The sequence below is a fragment of the Fundulus heteroclitus genome, chromosome 12 (assembly GCF_011125445.2).
Source record: "Fundulus heteroclitus isolate FHET01 chromosome 12, MU-UCD_Fhet_4.1, whole genome shotgun sequence".
NCBI lineage: Eukaryota > Metazoa > Chordata > Actinopteri > Cyprinodontiformes > Fundulidae > Fundulus > Fundulus heteroclitus.
Genome location: NC_046372.1, coordinates 10,398,503 through 10,417,339, shown reverse-complemented (window position 1 = coordinate 10,417,339; position 18,837 = coordinate 10,398,503). Strand labels below are relative to the sequence as shown.

At 40.9% G+C, this 18,837-nt stretch overlaps 1 protein-coding gene and 1 long non-coding RNA gene across 5 annotated transcripts in view; one reads left to right on the top strand and one right to left on the bottom strand.

Moving 5' to 3' along the window:
* sema6a (sema domain, transmembrane domain (TM), and cytoplasmic domain, (semaphorin) 6A) overlaps positions 1-18,837 on the top strand; it is a 166,501-nt gene that overhangs the window by 30,045 nt on the left and 117,619 nt on the right. The window lies entirely within an intron of this gene.
* LOC110368976 overlaps positions 1-18,837 on the bottom strand; it is a 34,292-nt gene that overhangs the window by 4,599 nt on the left and 10,856 nt on the right. Inside the window, exon 4 of the long non-coding RNA XR_004932039.1 lies at positions 129-207. This is a non-coding gene — a long non-coding RNA (uncharacterized LOC110368976). The remainder of the gene's footprint in view (positions 1-128; positions 208-18,837) is intronic.

Below are 18,837 nucleotides of genomic sequence, written 5' to 3'. Positions count from 1 at the left end.
ACTTCACAATGCTTTGCACACAATCTGAAAACGTTAATGTGAAATTAGCAGTCACAGCCTGAAGAAATGGTTAAATGGGTATAAATAGTTTTGCAGGCATACTTGCATCAGGGCTGCATGATATTTACCTGTGAAAGACAGAGTTGTCTGTCTTCATTAAAGCAGCCCGTCTGATCTCTTTGTTTTGACATTTCACAGCATCGACACCTATAGAAACCAGATAAGAGAAAAATGTTTATCCAATGATAAAAGCTTCCAGATCCAGCAGCAGTCCAATCAACGTATGCCAGCTGTCACGTTCTTGGTATATTTGGAACGATTAAACACCGTTAGCAGGCTGTTAAGTCTGTAAAGCTGTTAAGAGAGACGTCTGTGTTGCAGTAAATTGATTGCAGCACCACAAAATGTAAACCTAAGCATTAATTTACAGCTGTTTTTTTCTTTCTTTTTTTTTTTTGGTATGCATCAGGAGGCACTTTTATTTTATATAATTTAGCTTCCTGTTTTAAACTCCAACTCTAGCATTTTCACCATCAAATTTTGATATAACTTAAGCGGAGACGCACCAATCAGAACTTTTTTGAAAGCTTTTATCTGGCAATAACAATTTCCCTACGTTTGGATTTCTGTTTACGAAATAGGAAGATAAAACAACAGCACCGAAAAGCTCTTTCTGTAGCCTTGGATGCAGAAGTGATGTCACACTACGTTTGAGAGATCAGGACCCGTAGGAAACTCTTTCACTATTTTCAAGCTACAAAACTACAGAATTTAGAGTCATACTTTAACCCTGAGGTTTCCAAATGTTTGCACACGTTTTCTAAATCAAGCCTCACCCAGAGAGAGAGAGGTTCGGAGTTCAAAAGGATGAAACAGAACAACGTTGCAGTACTCCGTCCAGCCTTCATGTTATCTGCTGGTGGTCTTACTCTCTCCTGCACTCTAACAACCCGAATGAACCGTGAACATATCTCCGTAAAAAAAAAAAATGCAGATCGACTGCACTTTTAAACACCCAGCCACTTCTGCTTCTTCCTGTAAGAATAGCCACCATACTGAAGAGTGCCGTTGTCAGCGTCGCCCAAATTCTTGTCGCGTCTCTCAAAGAAAATGAGGAGTTATTCGGTCCGCAATGACTCTGCACCTGCAGCACACATGCTCACATCCTAAAACCAAACCAGTGGCTTTTCTAAAACTCAATTGCTGTGTTCTCGCTTCTGGAAATCATTTTAGAGTGGTGGAAAAACCACATAAAATGTGGACTTTTCACCCTATGTTTTGATCACTGACTATTCCCCTCAGCTTCTGTTTGAAGGTTAGACAACTTTACTGGATCTTATAATCAAGACATATGTGTTAACCACATATGTAAAAAAAAAAAAAAAAAAAAAAAAAAAAAAAAAAATCCTCCAAATGCTTTCTCGTAGCGTTAAAAAAAAAGAAAAAAGAAGGAGACATATGCAGGTCATTACGCTTTCCCCCTCAAAGACATCCGCTGCTTTCAGGATTCCTTGAAAGTCTCTCACGTAAATGGAAGGTAATTACCATATCAGAGATCAAGACTCTGGGCTCTGACACCACTTTTTCAATTACTCGGAAAAGGTTGTTAAGATGCAAATTCAACAAAATGGCTAAAACCTCCAGAGAGGGATACGGTTTCACACTCAAAGCTGCGTCTTAAGTTTCCCTGCTCATCACATTTTGACAGACAAAGAGAGAGGAAGAGATAGCGGTGGAGCAGAGGGGTCGGGGAATTCAGGAGATCCATAATTCATTTAGCTTGTTACCAGGGCACCCCTGCATCCATTTTTTTTTTTTTTGGACAACTATTCTCTACCCTTGTGCAACGTTCCCTGCAAATTTTCATCGCTTAGTGCGCACAGTTACCCCAATTCAGCTTAGATCCAGGTGTAAATTGTGCTGACGTCTGGTTCTGAGTTTCAGATTTCACATTATGACGCAGTATTTCTTTCCAGAAAGGAAATCACTGTTCATCTGACATGCTAAACAGAGATCTGGTGTTTTTTTCCGCCAGCGTTTAAACTTTTCTCCCTGCAGTGAACAAGATAAGCTCGTTTAAATTTAACATACACTTTGTTTTCAGTGATCTAACATTTGCTTTGGTTGGATGTGATCCTGTAATGTAGATGAATTATGCAGCAGCCACGTATAGAACTGTACTATACATACGTTGCCATGAATCATGCAAATCTCAGACTCTGCCTTTAGCGGAAGCTCAAAGGAAATGATTCATTGTGTATTTAAGGCAATATTTGGAGGCGAGATGATACATAAGATGCGTTAAATGTTTTGAATTGAATTGAATTTAGTCACGACAACCTGAGCGCAGATGAAAGGGAATGTTATTTTTTATTGGATTAGAAACAGTTTGTCAAGGCATTTGGGGGTGTTTGTGACGTTCCCTTGTTGCAAATTTCATGATTGTCTTATATTGTTGGGTTTTTGTAAGCGTCCTGGTGATTTGTCTCATCCTTCCTGTATTTTTTGGTCTCTGTAATTTTGTTCTGCCAGCCCTCTCCATGCACATCAGATTTTCTGTTATTTAATCAATGTAGCTGTTCTGTGAAAGTAAAATTCTGGTCTTCATGTGTCAGTCTTTGCCTTGTTCTGATAGTCACGCCTGGTTCATCTGTTGCTGTTACATCGGCTGTTAGCTGTCTTAATTTACTTTGACTCTCTGGTTCCTCATCCATCAGCCTCTGGGGCATTACGTGCATTACAACCCTGCATCTACCACCAACAATATTCTTTCAATATTGCTATATACAGTCTAGACATAAAGTGGCCCCGGTTTGTATTCCTAATTTAGAGATATGCAATTGAACATAAATTACTTATATAGGCGGATATAGATTTGAACATCTAATTGCCTTAAATATCAGATTAGATGTTAACAATTCTAATAAATACAAAGCTTTCACAATTAAATGCTGCAGGGTAAGAATACTCATATGGCTGCAGGTATAGAGCAGAGTATCTTAGAATTTTAGTGATCTGTTGAGCAATCCTTTAAATAATCAAGTAAGTGGAAATACACGTGCTGTGCTGAGTGGCAACTTTTCTTCTCTTGAGGCCCCTCTTCTTAAATTCAAAGTAAGAGATGTGCCTCCCCTTTGCTTAATCAGAACTGCTGGTGCATATCCTGGCCCACCATCTGCACTCAATACAGAGATGTATTATTCATAAGGGGAGTAACGATGTTAACATAACACCATATTTGTTGCAGTGCGGGCGACTTTATCTGGCGACGTGCTGTGGTTGTGGGTCGGCAGGTGTGATGGTGACTGTTGTTGAGACTCTCCTTTTGAAGTATGAAAGGAAGTTTTTTTTTTTAATGTTTGGTCTGTTGGGGGAGGCGGTCAACACTCTGGGACAAAATGACTGAAGAAGCTGCCACCACCGTCTGGCAGCATTTAGGTACGATACCAAGGACTGTCAAGCACTCGGGAAATAACGTAAGGTCTAAAACCATCCATCCATCCATCCATCCATCCATCCATCCATCCATCCATCCATCCATCCATCCATCCATCCATCCGTCCGTCCGTCCGTCCATCCATCCATCCATCCGTCCGTCCGTCCGTCCATTATCTGGTTCCCACATCTAAATTCTTAGCTTGGTAGAAATGTCTGCGATTAATTCAAAGTAAATGTATATGAACATATTTAGGAGCTAAAAATGGCTTTGGTAGGTTTTAGTTTTCCAGACTGAAGTTAGGCTTGTGAAATTATGAATTATGTGAAATAGTCAACTTGAAAACTTTGCATTTTACACCGTAGCTTCCGTTTGGGTTGGCGAAAAACATGACTGGCATTGACGAGACTAGTTCCAAAGCTGCGCACCTCAGATTCGACAAAAAGAGTCTCATTTAAGAAGCCTGGATGAAAGAAAGCAGCAACAAAAGAGGAGAAGCAGGAAGACATGGAGAAAATTCACAGCATCTAAAAGATGTGGAGGAGTAGTTTAGTTTAACTGGTGCTGCCAGGAACGCTGGGAGCACTCTGCACTCTATTGAGTGTGTGTGTGTGTGTGTGTGTGTCAGGACCAGGAGGAGGGAAGTCTCTGGCTGAGGTCATACCATGCAGGCCTCTCATTTAGGGCTTACACACACACACACACACACAAACACACAAACACACACACACACGCAGAAACATACTGGGGCCGGTGCCAGATAGCGAGGTTGAGGAGACTCCGCGGCTCGGTGCCGTGAATGGCCGTCTCCTACCTCCGTTTGTCGCTCATCATGAGGGCCTCATTATGATGACCCTGAATTGTGTTGGTCTGGTTGTGTGTGTGTTTGAATAACTGGAAAAGGAAAGAGAGAAAGAGATATAAGGAGAGTGACAGGACGAATCACAAAAAATGCCGTCATGTGCATTGGTGTGTGTCGCGCCCATTCAATATGTCTTTGTGTGTGTGTGTGTGTGTGTGTGTGTGTGTGTGTGTGGCCGGGCTCAGGGATTGCTCCTTTATATCGGATTGCTCTGTGCACCAAACGGGATGTTTCCCCCTTAGATTGTGAAGGAGCCCGGCTCAGTCTCCAGTAAAAGCACCGATGGGCTTATGTAATAATTCATTAAAACTGCAAGTTCTACACGTATGCATGAAGTTTGCTTGCTTGCTTTTGTTGCCGCCTAACCTCATTTCCCCTCAGACGGTCTATACAGAGATTTCATGCATTATGCAGATCACACTAGAGGACCAGTTTACCGTGTGACTGGAGAGGAGAAAATATGACTCCGTAGTGAATTATTGTAATACACATCCAGCTTATTCTTACACATTCAGAAAGAAAGAGGCAAGGGGAATCTATTGATTCCAGTGTGCATGTTTAATCTGTTTTATTTTTTTTTTGTTTCACATCTTTCCATCCCTGGTGCTGTTTCTGAGGGTTAATAGAACATGGTGGTATCAGGGGGAAATATATTTGCATTTCCATGCCTCTCCAGTGCCAATCTTTGTTTGCCTTTAAGTAAACATGAGAGTATCCACTGAGCTGCAGCTTATATTTCCTCATACCCATTTAAGAAAAGAAAAAAAACCCTAGACTTGTTTTTATCTTGTTATCTGGCAAGGTTAGCGTATTTGAACGAACAGAAAACACAGATTTGATTTTGTTTTTACTTTCTAAAGCCAAAAGTTCCAGGTGCCATTCCATTGTAAAGCCCAATATGGATGTTTTTCCTAAATGAAGATTGATCAGTCAGACCGAGAATGGAATAGGGCAATTATTATTCGTTAATCAGCTCTGATCAACGAGGGGCCATCCAAATACTGAAATATCTCATTTGTTTCTGTTCAGTAAATGCATCAAACCTGAAAACTCCCACCATGTTTGATCTTCAGATCAAAGAAGAGCGCATTGATTACATAAAGGTTTAAAGACAAATGGTTTGAAGGTTAAATAGGATATTTTTGTAATGCGTTCAGGTTCTGTTGGATTTAAAACTACTACCTTTACCAATAAACCCACAGTATATAATAATAAAAACTTTATACGCTAATGTCCTTAAAACAGAAAAGTTGATGTTGATCGATATCTGCACTGCCTGGTCAGACCTCAAAGCAAAGCGGGAAAATTCATATTGGATGCATCGTCAGGGAAGGTCATAAGGGCCAAAAAAGTACAAAACATTTGTGGTATAATCTTTTAACAATGCTTTTTTTGTTTTGTTGTTTTTAGTCAAACTGACTTGATCATGTAATAAGTCGTGCATTTTGTCACCTTGATGCAAAGGCCGTCCCTCTAATCTTTATTTTAAAAAAAAAAAAAACTCACAAATCTCTGTGTCTCACTTCATTTTATCCTAAAGCTCTCGGCTCTCTCACCGTGTTGTTTGCTTTTTGCAACACAAATTCCCTCCAGAATACACAGAACATTCAATTAATGTTTTCTTCATTATGTCACAAACAACAAACAACCCCTGCAGTGTGGAGATGTTTGTATAACTGAGGATGAAAGATCACTGCAAAGGGAGCTTGACTTCCTTACATATACAACTTTGTACTAGTAGGCATTATATGATCAACTGGATTTATTTTATTTTCTAACTTGACTGAAATGACCCCGCCTCTCGCCCATTGACAGCTGGAGATAGGCACCAGCACCCCTCACGGGCCCAACATGGATAAGCGTGTCGGAAAATGGATGGATGGATGGAACTTGACTGAAATTGATCTGTGTGTAACTGGACCTAAATTTGACAATATGATTGGATGGTTATTCTAAAGACTTGAGCCTATTTATTTCAGATTCTTTGTGGTTGGGTTTGAGTTTGATCTGTTTTAAAGTGCCTAAAGATTACTTTTGTTGTAAAATTGTGGTTTGTATATAAACTGAAGGGAACTGAATTGCCTCGTCTATGAGAAATTTCATTTCTCATCAGTTCTGTGGCTTTTCTGTCCCAAACAAACTCAATTTATGTTTATGGGGTGGCTGTGATTCAAACGGACGAATATGTTCTTTACCTGATGAAAGATTTATAGGCCGGCGCTTTCTTCCCAAACTACATGTCGACATACTGAACTCTACTTTGCTCCCAATCTGCTGAATAATGTGCGTGAATGGGTGAATGTAGCCTGCAGTGCAAAAGAGCTTCGATTGGGTCAAGAAGATTAAAATAGCTCTAAAAGATGTAATCCGTCTACTGAACAGAGAGACAAGTCCAGAGTCTACACTGCTGGTATCTGAGCTCCTGATGAAAGTCAGTTCCCATGTTCTGCTGTTAATGATGGTCTGTTGGTGCATTTTTAAGCTTTTTTTTTTTTTTTTTTTTAAATCACAGCCTATTGCCTTGAGCCCAGCTTGCAAAATTAAAATTGCATACTTATGTGTTTTAGCCTGTCTAACAAAGCTGAGTTTTCTGTACGTTTCTAGATTGCAAAGTTAATTGGATTTACGCAGCAGGTCAATTTTCAGGTGGTAGCCACTGGTGCCGCACAAAAAAAACCCCAAAGAAAAAACAAAAAAGGAATATGTCTCGAGCCAAATTAGCAACGAGTCATATCAAATCAGGGAGTAAACATGCAAACGTTTGTCTAGAAGCTCAGCAAACTGCTCCTCATGTAGGCATCGCCAGCAAGACGTGAGTTTATTCGACTTTGAAAGGATCAGATATGTATTTAGTAATATATTCTAACCTCGAGTTAGAACAGCATATCAGAACTGTTCTGTAGAAACCCTGGTTTGGGCCCAATGTCTGGTTCTGTCTAATATTCTGATTATACCATGATCCCAAAAAAAATTTATGTACACAGCATGTTCTTTTACTGCACTTCAAAGCGTCTGAGCTTGAATATAACACCTTTAGTACTGTATGGAAATAGGAATCTGTGTCAGTAAACACCTCCTCTCATGAGTTGGATCAGTATCAGAGGCTGGCAATCCTCATCAGGACATCCCTACATGCAGGCGCTTAGAAAAGACAAGAAATGAAACGGTATGTGGAGAAAAGTGAAATACCAACCTCTGTTCTGATTCTGAGTCGGATACATGGGTGTACGCAGGTAGAGAGGCTTTGTGCATTATCGCTGCCCAACGCGTTTTTGTTTTCAATCCTTTTAAAAGACCCTTTCTCCGAAAAAGCTCATTGTTTGCCCAATTTAAGTCTGTAAATTAAATCAATAAGGTACGGCGGAAAAAAAAGTGAGAGTGAAAAGAAAAAGATCAATACTCTCACGCAGAACGAGAGCTGCCTCCGTCGGAGGCAAAAAGTGAAAAACTTCACACTGGAGACGCAGATCGGTAAACTCACAAGTTATTTCCCACACGTCGCTTGTTTATGAGGCAGAAATTTGTGAATTTTATTGGAGCGCTCGTTGCATAACGCTGCAATTATAAGTAGCTGCGGTTTTTACAGAAATCTAACACTGCCAGACAGTTTTTTTTTTTTTTTTTTTTTTTGCTGACGGGTCTCCACTGTTTTTGTTGCCCTCCTCTTCCACCGATCCTCATCCTACACACTTTGAAGAACCTTGTAATATTTACATCCAACCCTCTGCTGTGCCCTACTTTTTCCTCTCAAACAGAATAATCCTCTGTATCCCCCACATATGTTTGTGCTGCTCCCTGCGGACCACGCCACCCCCCCCCCCAAAAGGCCCTACGTCGCCCAATCCCTCAAGGGTACCATTGCTGCAGCACCATGATAATAATAATAACAACTGGCAGCTCTCCCAGTACGTCAAGTGTTTTCTTTATGGCAACCGGCAGTCCTGGTTGTGGCTGAAGCAGCTGGGCGCGCGAGCTCCTGTTAGCCGCCTTTTTGTACAAGGAGGTGAGGAAAAACGGAGAGAGAAGCTGAGCAAAATCTGCATTTGCTCAGTAGAGAGAAAAAAACCACAAAAAAAACAATTAAAAGGAGGAACAGGATCTCACACAGAGTTTCAGAGCACTGGCTGGCCTTCGCGGCGAGCAAGCAGCATACGTCATCCCCCTGCTTTTAAAATAGTTAATCTGCTCCTAGAGGGACAATGACTGCTTCAAGTCGCCCTCTCTCTGCTTGCCCCCACCCCTCGCTCTTTTAAGTCCCTCCCCCCCTTGAGATAAACCCAACCGAGGCACATTGCTTGGATTAGCTCGTGTTGTTGTTGCATCTCTGCTGCTCTGTTGAATCAGCTCGAGATGCAAGTGCAGCACTTATACGGTAGCTATAAGGTAAGATGATTATCCGTGGTTCAAGGGGTGGGGAGGGGGGGGGGGTTGAGATACTTTAATCTGTTGGTGAATGAGGTGGTCACACTCAGTATGCGAAGGTGTTGCCGCCAAAACAGAGTGCATCGCAGAAAGTATTCAAAAGCCGTGAAATTTCGTCACGTTTCATCACGTCAGAACGAGAAACCTCAGTGCATTTTTATTGGGATTTTAAATGGTAGACCAGCACAAAGTAGCATCAAATGGCAAAATGGAAGGAGCGTTCTACCTAGTTTTTGATTTTGTTACATAAAAAAAAGCATTTTTATCATTACGTATGCGTAGACTGCATTTATATTCAGCCCCCCTTGTACTTTGATGTCAGTAGATACAATCAACTCCAGCTAAGTCCCTTCAGAAAACATCTGATAAGTAAATAATCCACCTGTGTGTAATTTTATTCTGGGTATAAATCTAGCTTTTTTGTGAAGGCCTCAGAGGCATGTTGGCGATCATTAGTGAGAAAACACCAAACATCTCACGGAGCACTGTTCACTCCATCACCCTAAAGCGTGAAGAAGGTGGCACAATGCTTTCTAAAGGCCTGGCAACGAGAGAACTTATCAAAGAAGTGGCAAAGAGGCATTTAGTTGCTTTAGAGGAGATGCAGCGATCCACAGCTCGGGTGGGAGAACCTGCGCTGCAAAAAAGGAACTAGAAGTAAGTAAAATGATCTTGAAACGAGTGTATTTGCCCTTGATTTAAGCAGAAAATTTAAATGATCTGCCAATGGAATAAGGAAATAGGAACAACTCATCTCAATCATCTAATTTCAAGTGCAGTATAGTATCTAATTATCTTATTTTAGGGCTCAAAATACTCATTCCATTGTCAGATAATCTCATTTACCTGCTGAAATTAAGGAGAAATACACTCGTTTCAAGAAGATTTTACTAACTTTAGTTCCCTTTTTGCAGTGTGAAAGGACAAGCGTTCATGTACTCCCCAAATCGCTGTTGAAAGAAAGCCACAAGAAGTCATGAAGGGGAAACAGCAAACATGTGGAAGAAGGTGGACTGGTCAGATGGGACCATAATTAAACGTTCTGGGGTAAAGGCAAAGTGCTTTGTGTGGTGGAAAACCGACATCATTAATAACGTCTCCCATATAGTCTTTAGCAGGGACAGGGACGGAGTTGATGGGAAAGTGAAAGGAGGAAAAAAACAGGACAAACCAGGGCTGGAGGCTGCAAAATTTAGAGCTAGATGTGTTCATGTGTTAGAATACCTTTTAAACAAAAGTAAAATATTCATCCGTCTCTTTCAATTCATAATCACGGGCTACTTGTGTGTCGCTTAAAGTACCGATGAAAATGTGGGCATTTAACATGAAAAAATGTAAAATAAGGAAAAACAAAAAGTTTAAGGGTAATGCACACTTCTGCAAAGTCTCTGGTTTGGGTCTAAATGTCACTCTGGCTCATCTCATTATCTGGACGCAGTTGGTGAAATTACGATTCGGGCCGTACTACCAAACTGTGCACTGCACTTAGTCGTCATCAGAGAGACTCTAATGTTACTCAGCATAATGAAATGAACCGCACCAACACACCCGGAGATTATCTCTGCGTGGAATCCAGGACGATCTCTTTCATTTCAATTAAAACAATGTATTTTGGTGATGTTTTTGTATCATCGTTCCTTTATAGTACTGCATGTGGCTGCACAGCAACAGGCTCTGTCCTCAACTGATCCTCGTACAACCCAAACACTAACCAGTCGCGTTTGTAAGCTGCTCGTTTTCCAGGTACTCCGAGCGCTAAACAGTAAGTTGCTGACTGGATTAAGTTTCCCCAGGTTTTCTTCCTGGAAGCATTACCTATCTGGAACTGCTGCAACCGCTTTTCTTGGTGGAATCAAATGCTGACCGGTTTGTTTCACGTGAATTCCCGTTAATGTTGAGCTGCAGAATGTGATGGTAGTGTAATCTTCATTCAACATCCGACCATCCTCCAGAAAACCCGCTGTTCCGACCGCGGCACGAGCGGGATTAGCTATCGGCTGCTGCTGCTGTTGTGTCCACCTCCAGCCGCTCACCTCACACCAGCAAACAGACGCGGAGGATGCAAACTGTGCGCTCGTTATAAAGCAATCCAGAAGGGGCCCCTTTACTTCGCAGCGGCAGCTTTGACAGAACCTCGGTCGGTAGCCTCGGTCTTTTGACAGATGTAGAGAAGGAGTCAAAGGGCAAAGCGGATGACTGAGTGCTTCTGGAAACATGTCAGATGCCGGCATACCTTCACGGCCATGATTGATTCTACAGAAATGCCTCGGATTCAACGCGAACCTGTCCTTCTTCGTGACCGTCGCTCACAAAACCCCAGGGAGAAATGCTTAGCCACGCAGCAGAGCCTAGGCTGCAGGTAAATCATTCTGTATATTCATAATATCAAGCATTGAACCTAAAACATATATTTTTTTACAAGTTCTAATAGGAATATCAACCTCCCTGATTACTTTTCACCTGAGTGCCGTCTCAAACCACCACGTAAATCTCTCCTAACCTGTCACTGAGTGATTTTAATCACTTTAATGTGCCACAGGTGTTTGATTCCCCACTGTATCATTTCACAGATGGCTTATCTTCGCACAGGAAAAAAATGAAAATGAAACATGAAATCTTCTAGGTTGCCGCACTAAAGTGATTAACTTACAAACTCCCGGATTCAGGAGACTGGCAGTAGGCAACCTGAGCTGGGAAAGGAACAAATATAATGTATTATTTAACACACAGTGTATAAATGTGATTTACAATCTCAAATTCACTCCGCGTATTTCGGTTGAAGTTTTCATTTCTCGCGAAACGGCACCGGAGGGGAATGATATCAGCAGCTGACCTGAAATTTAGGCTCGGCACCAAACTATTGCACAAGAAGTAGTTCTGCAGTCAGCTCATTCAAATTAAACCTGAACTATCTCAGGTTTATTGTAAAGTAGTTCTTGTTTGATTTGCTTCTTTTATCAAACCAGGTTTTCTGTAAGAAGTTGCTAAATGTCGGTGGAGGAAGTTAGTTGTCAACTTGCCAAATACATGATCAAATATGCAGTCTGGTTTGCATGTTTTACTTCTGCCCTAATTTCCCCTTTAAATAATGCATTTCAGTAGTTCAGAATTTACAATGAAGTTGCTCTCATTAACACACTTTTCTGCCATTGTTGCAGAAAGCCGAAAGGCCAAAACAGTTGAACGGCGACCCTTTAAAAGGCATATTTTATTTTTTTTATTCATGGCTACTTTTAAAGGCACCACAAGGTTGAGGCTCTTATTTGGTTAAAATCTTAATTTTGATTAATCACTTAGTCCAAATCTTACAGTTGTGTAAATATTCACATGCATGTACAATGGCAACGCTTTAAAAATGGAAGAAAGATAAAATTTTGTGTAAGATCCTGACCACAGACTCAGCAGAAAACAAATCCTTTCAAGGCATCCATTTCTGTGACGTATCTAAAGCCTGTCCCAAATGTATTTCAGATTATAGCCTTAGATACATCACCTATTAATAAAAAACTTTTGTTTTATGTCACTGTGATAAGCTATGCTTAATTCAGCAGCCTCAGGTGAAAAAAAGCAACATTAAGTTCTTAGTAAGTGGCAGCTTTTACACCAGTTTTCATGTTAACCTTCTTAGTGTGCAAAACATTGTCCCTTCTTCCTGTGTAGCTCTGTCCAAAATGTTAGATGCATAGATGTCTTATATTATAAATTAGTTGGACTATCTTTTCACGTCACCAATCTGCAGTCTGCTGGTTTTTAGGCTTGGGAACAGCAGTTTTATAACAGCAGCCGTGTTACCTTCGACATTTTTGTTTTGTGCGCATTTTGTGCATTGATGTAATTGGCAAAATTTAAAATAACTGTATACAAAGTTTTGGCACTCGCTCAAAGTAGTTTTTGGCTTTTCCAAAGTAAGAGTTAATGCGCTAAACGGGAGCTGGAAAAAACATTTGCCGAATAAGTTCTGATGCTGCGAACATTTACCTTACAGGACTGATCAGCTGTTTCTGGTGTCGCCGTCTTCCTGGATATTCCTGTAATCTGCAAAAACATGGCTGGAAGTCTCTGGACACTATGCAGCATTGCCAGTACCAGCTGACATGACATTTCATATTCTCAGATGCGTGGTCCATGCAAGGTTGCAACCTCTACTTCCTGTCCATTACAGCCAACGTCAACATATGACGAAAATACACTTTAAACACTGGTAAAGTCGCTTCAACCAGTAGATGGAAACGTCTAATTCACATTTTTTTTCTTTTTTTTTTGCGACATTTTAAAAGTTTGCTAAAAATTGGCATGACAATTGGATGGAAACATAGATTGCATTACTTTATTAGGACTGAAGGTGTGTCATTCTGTTGCTTGCTATGCCCTGACTGTTTTTTATGATTTTGCTTTAGCCAGTTTACTGGCAGACTTGTACAACAACAGATTATTACACACTGTTGTTGCATAAAATAGCATAAAAAAATTTTTTTTTCTTTTTGAAATGATATCTTTTTATGGGCTTTTTCTCTATCACTTTATCATTTTGTCTAACATTCCCAAACTGGTTCAGGTGCTTCCTGTAGATGTTCAGTTGGTTTAAGATTATGGCCTTTTTAATACGCTCTTTTTGCAACATGTTTTATCTTGTATTGTCCTGATTGAGCCACAGTAACAGGTAGAGCGGTGTGCACATGTCAAATAATGATTTAAAAGAAAAGTTCAGAAGAATGCAAACACCAGACAAAGTACAGAGGCTTCCCAGCAGAACATTGCATCCCACATGTTGATTGATGTTATTTATTACAGGGATTGTATGGATGTGGCTGATGAGTTTGCTTGTGCACAAAAACAGAAGGAGTGATCCAGGTATTGGATTGCTCTTTTTGGTCAAACGGGGGAAAAGACGTATTAGCATTATTGTAACTACCCCTCTGAATTATTCTTCTTCCTTTACCGATTAGGTCTCCACTGAGTATTAAGGTAACAGCAGTAATGCTCCTTAACATACAGCTGAACTTTTCCTTTACAGTCAACGGCTGAAATAAAACATTTAGCCAAATTGAAGGTTCCCCTTGAGGTCAATAAATAAAACTGACTCTACATCAGAAATGTAAGTCTTTCTTGCTTGTCAAGATGCTCGATTCCCTTTTCACAGGAAATAGTCCCACATTCTGCCAGAGTAGCTCTTTTTAAGCCAGCTCGTCGAGTACTTAAGCCTCAGCATTGTCTTCTGGCGTAGCCGCTTTGCATAGTTTTTCCCTTTAAAAATTCAATGTCAATTGGAATTAAACGTACAAACAGCTAAATGGTTTAAGTTGCTGGATGAGCAACTTGATCCTCTTATGTCTTTAGGGGTCCTAACTGTGTCGGCGCGGCGCTGATTTCATTGTTGCGGCCAGCAGACTGCCTTCCCGCCTTGCAGGCTGTCTCTGTGATGGGGATTGTGTGCCTGTGAAGGTGAGGGTGCGTGCTCATGCTTGTTGTGCGACTCTGTGGACCTCGTCCTTGGATTAGAGACGGTGGTGCCGCTAGTGGTAATGGTTTGGATGGGATCATATTTGGGCAGATGAAAGGAGGATTTGATGAAGGGGTGGATGGAAAGGAGGAGCAGGGTACTTCAGGGACTCATCAAAGGGAGACGGAATGAGGGAAACAAGACAAAAGACCAAAGGACGTTGACTATCATCCTTTTTCTCTCTAAGTCCTGTGTGACAGCAGCTGAGGTCTGCTCACTGTTGTTGCCTTTAGCTGAGTGAGTATTTGAACCCTGAGAAACCCCCGTCTTGCTCCTCATTCATCTCCTTTTCACTCCTACCCCTTCTACGGTTCACAATTTGCTTTCTCCAATTCCATTACATTCAAATAAATCTATTGATCACATTTCCCCTGATGATAATCTACTCTTCAGTTTGAACACAGGCAAGCAAGCAACAAAAAAAAAAATAAAATGCTAAATCGTAGACGTGATCCAATTCTATACAACTTTAAGAAATATTCTTTTTCTGCTTCTTGAATAGATTGCAAATGTAACTGGCTTAACATTGAAATGTTATAGTGAAAAAAACACAATGGTTTTCTCAAAAACAGACATAGTTACAGATCTGTGTCTCTGTACCACTAAAACTGCATATACAGTTAAATGCACCATGAAATGGGACAGGTGATAAGTTATAAAGAAAAAACAACCAGAAAAATTTATAGCATTTGTAATTTTCTTCTTTATGATGAGACTTTTTTCCTCAAATGTTAGCATATCAATCTGCACAATATCAAAACATTATGTTTTTCATGGTTCAGAGTAAATAACAACTGTGTCCAATTTCAAGAATCAGGGACAAAAGGTTTGCCTAGCTGTTATTTCTTACATTATGAAGTCATTCATTAATTTATTGTAACTATGGGGAAGCTTTAAGCTGCCATTCTGTGGTGATCATTCACTAATTTCTGTTAAGACCAGAGGCGTCATTAAACTGTGTGTCTGAGTGAGAGAGCAGCCAGTGTTACACAGCTTCGCAGAATTTCACTATTATTTCAAAACAAAGACAAAATAGAGACCAGAGTTCACATTTTAATGTGCCGTTAGCATCTCATTGTAGTGTTTAGCATGTTTAGCATGACTCTTAACCGGTAGAGAAGTTCGCGCTGGTAGGTGTGAACATTAGTGATTGCATGTTTTCCCTGTAGATTGATCAGACCCTTACATTAACTGCGATTTGCAATGGTTTACCATTTCAACCTGCAGCGTGACAGAAATAATTTGACCAGTCAAAAGGATGAAACAGAGCTGCTTTTCTGTAAAATGTCCCGTTTTTAGTTATCTGCTGAGGGCTCAGCCGTTGTTCTCAAGTAGCAGCCCGAAGGACCGACCGAATATTTCTCTTACTAGTAACATTTTACACCCTTTATGCGTCCCCTGACCTCATTTAAACACCTGGCTGATGCTCAAAATAGGCAACTTTGTATCTTCTTCCCTCTCAAACAACATCCACACCAAAGAGTTGTATCTTCACTGACTTTATTAGTTTAACAGCCCGAGTCCTTATTTTGTGGCTTGCCAATTACTGATCAGGCCTGATTTAGGTGGTCGGTTATTTTTTTTTCCTGTGCATCCTAAAAAACAAAAGGAGTTAAGAGAAAGTACAGTAGGATTAAGGTCACTTGGACTAAAAATCCAAACCCGTGCAGTCAACTGTGACTCTGCTTCTCCTCACAGACACATCGCCTCAACGAGAAGATCCAGACTCGTGTTTATCACTAAAGCCAGACGGACATTAGCGATAAACGCGGAACGAGGAAGCAAGAAGCGAAGGGAAAGGAGCGAAAGCTGGAAAATTAGGAATGGATAGAGAAAGCAGAGAAGGACAGAGGGTGACGTGGTGTCAGGGGAAGGCTCCAGTCACAGTCTTTTAGCCGATGATGATGAATTACTTTGACAGAGACAATCAGTATGAAATGTTAATGCAACTGTGCCAGCGGAGGCAGTGGCAGCCAGACCGAGTCCTCCTATGGGGAAATGAAATGGTTAGACTACACAAACACTCAGGCACGCTCAGATGCACGCGTGTTTGCTTCAACGTACAGCTGTGCGACAACTCCCGAAGGAAGTGGAAGTTTTATTTGCAGACGCCCGGTTCTTGTATGCTGTATATTGTCGCTCAGAGGGATGAAATGCATCAAATAGATGTGATCTCCTGACATTTATGTACATACAGGTGTGCATGTGTGTGGAAAATGTTTGGTGGTAAGGTGGAATCATTCATATGGCAAACCAGTCTTTGCAGTTCAGCTTTTAAATGTCAAATTATGCTGTCATAAACAATTTAAAAGTTTTAGATGCTAACACTATGCAAAGTCTGCTCTTTCATTCTGTTTCTCTGATGGTGCTTGATGTGCAGAAACTGTGCCTACTTAGCGATGATGCATCCTTAGAATAATGCTGAAATGTCACACCGGTATCCGTTCTGTGATGGATAATGCAGCTCGACGTTAGTGTATTCTAATCTGTCACAGAAATGATTTCCATTAACGGTTGATCATTTTTCACTTTTTTTTTTAATCCCACTGTTAGTTTAAGTTATGATGTGTTAGAGATGGTATATCCAAGTCCAGTCCTCAAGAGCTTTTTGATTCATCACTTCTCCAACACACCTGAGCAAAATAAAAGGCTCGTTACAAGGCGTCCGCAGAGCAGAATGCCTGAACGCTGATAAGGGAAATCAGCATTTTGTGTCAGACATGTAGAGATGGGACGCATCTATAAGTTGTGGGACAGTAGCAGGATGTGGACTTCCCTGCATTGATTGACTCAACATGAAGCCAGTGATTTTAGCAAAAATGGACTTGGCAGTTAAATGTACTTCAGTATCAGTTCAGCCAAAAGGTGTTTGGTTCAAACATGAAAAGTTTTGTCTCTTCAGAGAAAGGTTGTGGATTGGAAAACCCAATCAAACTGTAATAGTAATATTCACACGGCTTTTTCTGGGTTAGCGTCTTCATTGTTTTTTTTTTTTTTTTTTGCTGTGCAATGGTGTTGCAATATGTCAGAAGGTGCTCCTGTCAAAACCTTTCAGTGACAGTCAAACTGTGTGAGGCCGAACACATTTCTGTATCCAAGACTTCTAGCGGACCCAAACCCAGATGAAGAAAGGAGTTGAGATTGTAGCAGGAAATCATGCAACACTTGTACAAGACAGCTCATGTTGTGCAAACACAGCTTATGTGCAATCAGGTTTAAGTGTCTTCTTTAGGTCCAAAAAGGCTAGGTGGATCAGCTTGCTCTCTTTCCATTTTCTCCAAAAGAAACCTTGTAGCAAAGATGATATGCTCTTCTTTTTTTAAGAAGTCACAATGGTTGGACATGACATTAGCAATGCTATGGGGACATTTTCTTAAATCTCATCTTTAAATTTAACTGCAGCCAAAAGAAACTGTGAGCAATTTTATTGACCGGTTGATTATTTATTTATTTTTTATTTCACAAAAGACTTGTAGCCTTACAAATGTGATTATCTATTGTTGAGGTGTACAGCTATTGCTTATTCACCAATCAAACGAGGGTGTAATGACAACAGAAATAACCGTGACAATCACAAGGTTGTTTCTTAACTATTTATCACTCGTTTATCTTCTGTAATAAATGTAGAACGGACAGAACGTGCTTTTAAATTTTGGTCATTTTTAAAAGATCTGTTGGCACAAGTATTCAAAGCAATCACGCAGGCGATGGGCATTAAGCAAAGGGGGCGAAGACATTCATCAGAGGTCCCAAAGTCAGCAATCGAACCCCAGACAGTCGCATAGGGAAGTAATAGCCTCCCTTTTAAGCGGCATCCGCACTACTGCCGCGCCACATAATGATCCCCTTAAGATCTCCCAGTTAAAGTTTTATAACCCACAGTGGAGTCCCAATCCCAGATTTGGAAACCACTGCTGTGTCTTTCATGTAACACTGCTGTCTGTAAAATGCACAGCAGAAAAAAGATGCACAAAAGTACTGCTGAAGTCCTCAATCAGTGTCTCAGTCATTCCGGCTTGATGGAGTATTGTTATTCTTTTGTCTCTTTCAAACTCAGAAGTGCTCGAGACAAAAAGCAGTCCTCCCTCCACTTGATTGATTAAACTCTCCTGAAAGGTGCAGAGACTTGATAACTGGGCATTGATTGTTTAATCAGGTCTGACAGATGTGACTGCGTTCAACTCTACACCCTCTTAAAAAACACTTCTGCAGAAATCCTCAGAGTCCTGCTCAAACTTTCCACATTTGTCATGGTGTATGATTAAGAGAAGCTAGTCTGCCGGAGGTGCCTCTTGTTTTTTTGGCAGACAGAGTGACAGATGCTAAGATGAGGCAGACAAAGAGGGAAAATATATTTTTTTTCAGGGATTTGATTGAAAGGAGGCTGTAATCCCGGAATTAGCTTAACATCCCAGCGAGTGGTCCAGAGCGGCTCAGGTTTCCCACTTTGTTTCCCCAGCGGAAAGTGCTTGGAGCTGCAGGTAGGAGCACGCCCACCATCCGACCGACTGACTGTAACACAACACCTGCACAAGCACAGAGAGAGAGAGAGAGAGAGAGAGAGAGCAGACTCTGACAACAGCCTATCCTCCTTCACACTCCATCTTTCATGATTAC